This window comes from Heterocephalus glaber, unplaced genomic scaffold (genome assembly GCF_053883595.1).
Source record: "Heterocephalus glaber isolate CG9 unplaced genomic scaffold, H.glaber_assembly_v1.0 deba00001729, whole genome shotgun sequence".
Taxonomy (NCBI): domain Eukaryota; kingdom Metazoa; phylum Chordata; class Mammalia; order Rodentia; family Bathyergidae; genus Heterocephalus; species Heterocephalus glaber.
Genome location: NW_028258440.1, coordinates 15,802,106 through 15,810,500, shown reverse-complemented (window position 1 = coordinate 15,810,500; position 8,395 = coordinate 15,802,106).

Sequence of the window (8,395 nt, the reverse complement as noted above, 5' to 3'; positions counted from 1 at the left end):
TACTTTTTCCCGTATTGCTAAGGTTATACATTTTGTTTGTTTGCTCTGAGATTAGGTCTCCCTGTCACCCAGACGAGACTTGAACTCTTTGCCTCAGTCTCCCTCCCAGTGGGTAGAACTACAGGTGTAACCACCATGCCTGGCCGCTGCTGAATCTGCTTTGTTTTTTGGTACTAATACTTTGCGTGTGGTACTAAACATGTATATCAGTGTGGATATATTTCTTTTCTTTTTCTGTCCTGGGAAATGAACCCAGGGCCTTTGCAATGAGCTACATAAAGAAATGAAAATGAGGGTACAGCTGTGTTGAACACGATGTAAATGTCACATGATGTGTACCTGTATTGTGACATCGCATGATATGCCAGTAATATGTACAAATTTGTGTTCTGTGTGGCAGTTTAAAAATAAGTCTAACAGAAAAATATCAGAAGCATGACAGGCTGGAGTATATATATATATATATTTTTTTTTCTTATTGTGGAAAGATGTACTTCTCCTTTTCCATGGTACTCTCCTCTGAAGGTGGGTATCGTGGAACATTTTGGGGGTGTGGCACTCATTTGGGAGTAGATTTGTACCTGCCTTAATTTCAAGGGCTTCCCATTCCTTCAGACAGGAGGAGCAACATGCGGGCAGATCATGGGATCAGAGGATAGCTAGAAGAGACTGCAGAAACCCCGCTAGGTGCCCCATAAAAAGGAGGAATGCGGTCAGACAGCCAGGAGGAGCTCATCATCAGCTTTGGTCCAGAGTGCACGAGAGAGAGCAGGGCGAACATGGGCTGCGCATCTGCTGGTGGGGTCCAGAAAAGCAGCCCAACAAAGCAGGCCACTGAGTGCTGGCCTCCTAATGCCACAGGCCAGGCTCCACGCAGCTGAGTCAGCTGGGAGATGTGGGGAGGGGTGTGGAGTATTCTCTCAGGCCGCTGGACAAAGTCAGAGGAAGAGAGGACCCGAGGTTGGCCAGGTGCTTTCTCCTTCCTTGGGAGTGGGCATCTCTCACTGGGCTCCCGAAGGCAACAGGAGCCTCAGCAAACCAAGGAACCAGGGAAAAGTCCTCAGTATTTCCAATCTCTGCAGCACGAATTTCCCAAGAAGCTTTAGTCCCGGTTTCTGCTCCCCTGTGCAAAGGTAAGGGGCTGGTGGGAAACGAGGCTTGGGAAACAGACCTCCTGTCAGCCCCCTCCCCAGTGGTGTGCTGTGCAGGCCTGTATGTTCACCCAGGGGGCACCAGGGGAACCTGTGTGTCCTCTCCACAGCAGTCCTGCTGCTCTGGGCTGGGTGACCCGGGGTATCCACGTCGGGCAGCGGGCATCAGGCAGGGAGAGAAGGCCCTGGTATCATTACAGTTTGCAGGATGGGAGCTTTCCAAAGGCTTAGGTCCTGGGAATGCCTGGGAACTGGGAGGCAGAGAGCCTGTCCAGAGCACAGTGGCATCTGACACAGGTCTGGGTCTGGCTGCAGTGTAATGCTTGGCAGAGGTGTAAAGAGGAGCAGTTCCCTGACCCCTTCCACTCCTCACTGCTGGGGTCCCTCTTCCTGGAAAGCACTTCCACTTTGTGCCTTGGGGACAGGGGTGGGGCTCTGCATGTCCAGGTGGAACAGCAAGAAATGAGCTTCTGATGTGCACATGAAATGGCGGTGGGGCATGGAGTCACGTGATGTGTTCCCTCAGTATGAGAGTGACTCTTCTGTACAGTAACCCAGGCCCTTTTGTCTTCTGATCACAGGCTTGGTTCAAGTATAGGAGAGCCAAATACAGGAAAAATCTGCAGAAAGCAAGACGCACATCTGTATCACTGGAATTCTAGGACCAGAATGATGTGTAGATCCCGGAGCAGCAATGGCATGTGACCGTTCTCCTGAGACCCCGTTGCAGATGAGTTTTTCTCTTGGCATTATGTCAGGACCACCAGTTAGCAATAAAGCACTATGTTAGCAATGAAGTCTTGAATTCTCAGTGTGTTTGCTTTCCTCTTCCTTCTGGGGTTAATACAATATGAATGTGAATTGATCTGGAAATGTCATTGAGGTGGAATGATGATTAGTATTCCTACCATAAGGGGCTCCCCGGAGCCACCATCAAGAGGCCTGGCACACTAGCCCGCTAAGGGCCATGGTTGTGAACTTTTGCTGTCTTTATGGTAGGAAATGCATATCATGGCAATAAGCTTACTCATGGGAATCGGTGCTGGGGCCGTGGAGTGACTGGTGCGAACGTTTCTGTGCACACCAGATGTGCTCATCAAGGTGCAGAGGAGGAAAGCGCTTGTCCCGTAGTCACACACAGTTGGACAGCAGCTCTGGTCTTCTGAGGTTTCACAAAGCGTATCTGTGATTAAGAGCAATGAGGGAGGCCTTGAGTTAACATTTGAGAAGACATTTAGTGTATTGAGAAGACACGAATTTAGTGAATGGGGTAAAAATACACAACAGTCTGAATTTTTGGTCAGAGATTGAATAACACTGACTACACAAGAGACAGTGGGCACTTGGAGCTCCACCTAGGGTTGACCCAGGTGAGTAAAAAATAATAGTAAAACACACAACCCAAAAGCATGGAAGAAGAAGAGAAAGAATGAAAGAAAGGAAGGAGGAGGAAGACAGAAAATGACACTACAAAGAAAAGGAAAACCAAGGCCAAACTGGTGGGGACCTGGCGGGTTTCAGGGAGCATCCCAGGAAGGCCAAGCTGCCGACCTCTCCACTCACTGGATTAGGAAGTTCGATGGGACGGGAGCCTACTGGACTCGGGGCCCCTTGTGCACCACAGTCTCCGAAGTGCACAGCCCTGCCTCCCCACCACTATACCTTCAGTCACCGGGGAAGAGCCAGGAGGAGACTATGGAGACTTAGCCGAGGGTGCACAATTCCCAGACTTTCCTTTCTGAAGTGCTGCTGTATTCTTACTAAAATTTTCTGTGTACATGTTTGAGAAAAAGGATGGCTTTTTGGATTTTTGGCATGGGAGTAGAGAGAGGAATTCCCTGGGTCTGTAGCCTGACAATGGCCTGTGCCTGTCCTAGCTCGGTATGGGGCTGAGGCAGGAGGATTTCAAGTGCAAGGCCAGCCTGGGCAACCTAGTGAGACCCTGTCCACAATGACACATGCCAAGGGTGGGGATTGAGCTCAGTGCAAGACCTTGGGTTGATCTCTTAGTGGTTTCCAAAGAAACATAGCGGGAACTTATGACAAGTACTTTTAAGTACTCAGGATATTAACACCTGTCCAAGCAACTACACAATGCTTCCAGAAGGGAGAACTCTGGAGCGCTTAAGCTGTCTGAAGCTGTATCACTTGCTGTACAATCGTTTGATGTTTCAGTAAGAGATCCCGGGCATTTTTCCAGAGAGAGCGGGGAGTGCAGATGGAGAAGGAAGCAGGAAAAGGTGGAAACCGGCCCAGGGACACAGCAGATGTGCAGCACACCCAAGCCCTGAGCCTGCGTGGAGGCCCCGCAGCCAGAAGCGCCCACATGGGGCCCTGCACAGCCTGTGGGAGCCACTGGTGTGTCGGGAGCGTGTGCAGCGGGAGGATTTGGGATGCTCGGAACTGAGGTCTGAGCTGGCAATCTCGGGCGTTGGGTTCCTTCCTCACAGTCTGCAGTACTTGGACTTTCTGCAAAAGGGCTGGAGCTGTCCTGCACAGGCATTCTGAGCACCCCACATGCTGAGCACACACAGCCTGAGATGTCACTCCCGTATTCATCCCTTTGTCCATCTGTCCACTCACTGCAAGGCATTCGTCATCCTATTGCTCCAGGTTCTCGCCATGCACAGGTCCTTTCCTAACATGCCCGTCTTCCTCCTCTCCTGGCAGCTCCTGGCTGCAGCAGCTGTGAGCTGCCCACTGAGATGTACTGAGATCAACCCGTGTTACTATAAAACATGTGCTTTCCAGAGTTTAAAACTATTTTGTTCTGGGGATTCAAACCAGGGCCTTTGCACTGAATAACACCCCAAGTGCTTTTGTATGTTGTGTTTTCAAATTCGCCACAGGATCTTATTATATTCCCGTTTCAACTTGAATTGTCTGTGCAGCCCAGGCTGGCCTCACACTTGCCATCCTCCTGTCTCAGCCTCCCAAGTGCTCAAATTGCAGACATGTGAAACCTGCAAAAATATGTTCTTAGACATTTTGTACTTAGTGTTCCATCTTCAGACGCTCCGTAACAATGGGACAGAATAAACCTTTGTCTTCAAAGTCTTGTTTTCTAGGTGACATATATGATTTCATGCAAAAATCAAAACTCTTATTCTTCAGTATGAGCTGGTTGATTCTCCCTGAGGCACTGCTCATGAAAGGGAAAATCCCCACTTGTGTGTGACTCAGATTTGCTGCTGGAAAACATTGTCTCCTGGACTAAACTCCAAAAGGCCTCTGAGCTCTTATCCACCGGGACCTGGATGTGTGGTTCTCTGACTGTGTTTCTGCACGGTCCCATTTTAGCAGAACTCCCGCTGAGGGAGTGTAGCCATCCTCATCTCTGGTCCCTGCCAGTACCTGGTCGGTTGCTCACCCTTTCCCTCCCCCTGGGGATGTCCAATCGCGCTGGTCCAGCTTGGCCAAGGATCCCATGAGGTCACTTAGCCAGAACCCTCTTTTACCCCGGACACTTGCCTTAGTAATTTCCGTGTCCTGAGCCCCACCCTGGTCAGAGCTGTGCATACCCACTTGTGCACACTGCACGCAGGTGACCTCAGTCTCTGCACCACTGCAGGACCCTGCTACTCTGATCCCCACAACCCTCTGAGCCTCTCCCCTGGGGCTGCACAGACCATGGAAGCCCAAGGCATCTGGGCCAAAGGGAGGCTGGGCTACAGGTCTGCTCTCACCTCAACCCAGCCCTGCTCCTCTGCTCCTCTCCTCTCCTCTCCTCTCCTCTGCTTTGATCGTTCCCCCTTGAAGAAACCAGTACACAGTCAGGAGAGGGTCAAGAAGTGGATCGTATTCTCCCTTAACTGAATGCTCTTGTCAGGACAGTCCCCCCTGGAAGACAGTCTCTCTCACCAATTGTCACCAATGAAAGTTTCTCTATAGCTTTAGAGTGTTGGGGTTTGACCTCGGGCCCTCACACTGAGCTCTATCACTCATATAAAGTTTTACTCTTTATTTTGAGACAGCATCAGGCTCAGTCACAAAGTTGCCCAGGCTGGCCTCAAACTTGAGTCCTGCCTCAGACTCCCACAGTGCATGTGCCACCAAGTCAGTGGCCATCAGTTGCACTTGAAATGTTACGGGTGCTGTGACTTGAACAGAATCAGATTCATTGTGAGTCTCCAGGACCTCTCCCCCAGGACCCCAAGTGCACACGTGTGAGTCCTTTCCCTCCTTTCTCACAGACTGAGTTGGGATCCTTTGACTCGCCGCACGCCTCAACACTTGCTCCAGACAAGCTTGGGCTACAGGATGACCTTGACCCCTGAGATTTCCAGCACAGTCTCTGAAGCTGGGTAGAGTCCCAGGCTTCGGTGGAGAGGCATCTCCTAGGGGAGCGGGCCTCTTCCTGGCTCTCTGTCTGGAGACTCCTTGGGCTGCAAAATGGCTTTCCTTGCTTTCTGTGAGGCCTTTCTGTTCTATGTCATCCTTTACCCCTCATGGAACTTTTCAGCTGACTGCACCCCCTCCTTAGACCCCTCCGACTGTGCTCTGCCAACTCTGTCTGCCTCCTTCTTCGGGCATGATTTTCCTGGGGATAACTTGATCAGCCTCTCTGGCAAACTGAAGATCCCCTGCTCAGGCTTCTCTAAGATCTCTCCCTTCTCACTGGTTCTGCCCCTCCTTCCTTGCCTTCACTGGCCTTGTGTCCTTTAAGATGGGCCATGCAAGGGCCTCCCTCCTCCATCCCTTACTGTGTCCCTGCCAGACATTTCCCTTCCCACTTCAGCCCCTCTGCTGTCTACACTCACTTTCTTTTTGGACCCTCTGACCCACTGGGGGCTCATAAGGGAGTGAGGGTCCCTCACCAGGCACTCTCTGATTGACAAATGGGAGAGGGCTCATGGGAAGTAGACGGACTATTCTACCACTTAGGTGGGCTGTGGAGCATTCCAGTAGCTGCAAGAGGACAACTGAGTCCCTCCACTACAATGGAGTCCAGCACCTCTTCAAGATAACATATCAGGGTGAAAGAAAAACTTGAAAGCATTCTCCAGAATGCTGCTAAGAAAAAGAAATAAATACAGATATCGTGATCCAAAGGTCCAATGAATATTTAATTTTAAAATTATCTTTATTATTACTGAAAGACATATTGCCGCTTATGATGGGATGAGTGTGTTTTCAGTTAGAGGATAAATTTGAATATTTTGAGGGGAACTCATGGCAATGTGTCCTTTACTAGAAAATATTCTATGTAAACATGCACAGATTCTTTGACCACCCCTTGAACTAATACTTTCAAAAATTTCAGTCAGATAAATATGACAGTGTGTCCTGCACGTTATTTGCTGGATCTGTTGCCATGGGACTTCTGGCTGGTCCTCAAGTCAAAATGAGATGAATGCTGAACACTGGAAGGGATTCAGAACTTGGAGACAGCATAACTGCACAAGCGAAGACACTCAGCAAAGAAGACTTCCAAAAACATTACAGCAAGTCCCAAGAATGTTAGCATAAGTGTGTTCAAAGCAAGGGAGAACATTTTGAGAGAGATTAACGGTTATATGTAGTGTACTGTAATAAATTCTTTAAAAATTATACATTCATCATAGTTTTTAGTCACACCATATATACCTGAGACAGACACAAAGAGAGCTGTATCTTTCATTCTAAAAAGTGAATCATGATTCAGAAATGCACAAGCTGTTGGTCCATGCCCCTGTGACATACAAAGTACACAGGCATATGAATATCAAGGGATATGGAATCAATAAGTATTGTATTATTGATGCATGTATAAAATTTTAGAATACAGGCATGAGATGCCTACGTGTCCCTCTCCATATTTATGTATGAATTGGTATGATAATACTGCACTTCTGCATATGATTAAGTCATGAATTTGAAAGTCTCTGAAGGGTATTCTACTCACACTTGTTTAGAATGAAATGGTCAGTGATATAAATTGAATGTTCCCTAAATTGCAAACACTAGAGAAACAAGTCCAAGTGCTATGCAAGGTCATGTGACTTGAAGATCTATCCGTTCTGAGCTCTGCAGAGTGAGTCCAGAGGTGAGTGGGAAGCCTCGCTGTGCTCGTGTATCGTTTCGCTCCACTTCCTGGCCTCACAGGAGTGTTCCAGGTGAATCAGTGCCCAGGAAGGAGAGGTGCTCAGCTTCTGAGATGGGGAAGCTGCCAGGATTTGCCTGCTGGCCTGGGGACAGGACAGGAAGGCACAGCAGCCTGTCTCTGGCCTCCTTGGGACGCATTCTTAGGGTTGCCTTGAAGCAGCAGTGCATCTGCTCCAGAATTGGCCCTAGCCCGGGCTGTGCTGCCCAGCCAGGAGGACCCTGAGCAGAACTGGGAGCACCGCAGATGACTGTGCGTCTGCCCCTTCCCACTGACCGGTGAGGACCTCTTGGGGAGCTGCTCTCACAGTCCGGGGGGTTCCCACTGAGCTGCTCAGCATGACAGAAACCCAGCCCCGTCTGCACACGGTGTCCTCTCACCAGGGACTTGCCCTGGCCTTTTGCACACAGCAGGGGCCCCCAAACCATGGAGTAGTGATGGGGAAGCCATGGCCTGGCATGGGGGCACAGGGACTTGAGTACTGAATAAGGGTCACTGACAGCCCACCGTGGCACTTAGCGGACTGGTGTGCAGGGGCTCTTGATGGGGGCTCGGGGGAGCCCCCCACGACAGGAGTCCTCAACATCATTCCACCTGAATGGCATTTCCAGATCAATTCCCAGTCCTATTGTACTAACCCCAGAAGGAACAGGAAAGCAAACACTGAGAACTCAAGACTTTATTGCTAACATAAGTGCTGCAAAAATAATGGTGACGTGGGCACTAACATGTAGCCCGGACATAATGCCAACAGAAAAACCCATCTCCAATGTGATCTCAGAAGGAGGGTCACATGCCACTGCTGCTCCTGTGTCGAAACATCATACTGGCCTGCATTCCCAGTACTGTGTATCTGAGCATTTCTTCCCTCTAATTTTTCCTGTATTTGACTCTCTGATTCTTGAACCAAGTCTGTGATCAGAAGAAAAAAGGGCCTGGGTTAGTGTACAGAAGAGTTGCTCTGACACTGAGGGAATACATCGTGTGACTGCATGTCCCACTGCCATTTCTTTTCTTTTTTTTTTTTTTGTTATATTCTTTTATTGGTACATTGTAGGTATACAACACAATTATATTTCTCATTGGGAACTTGTACCTTTACATGATGCATCTTGGTTCTTATTTTTTCCCCATTCCTAGACCTCCCTTCACCCCCTCCACC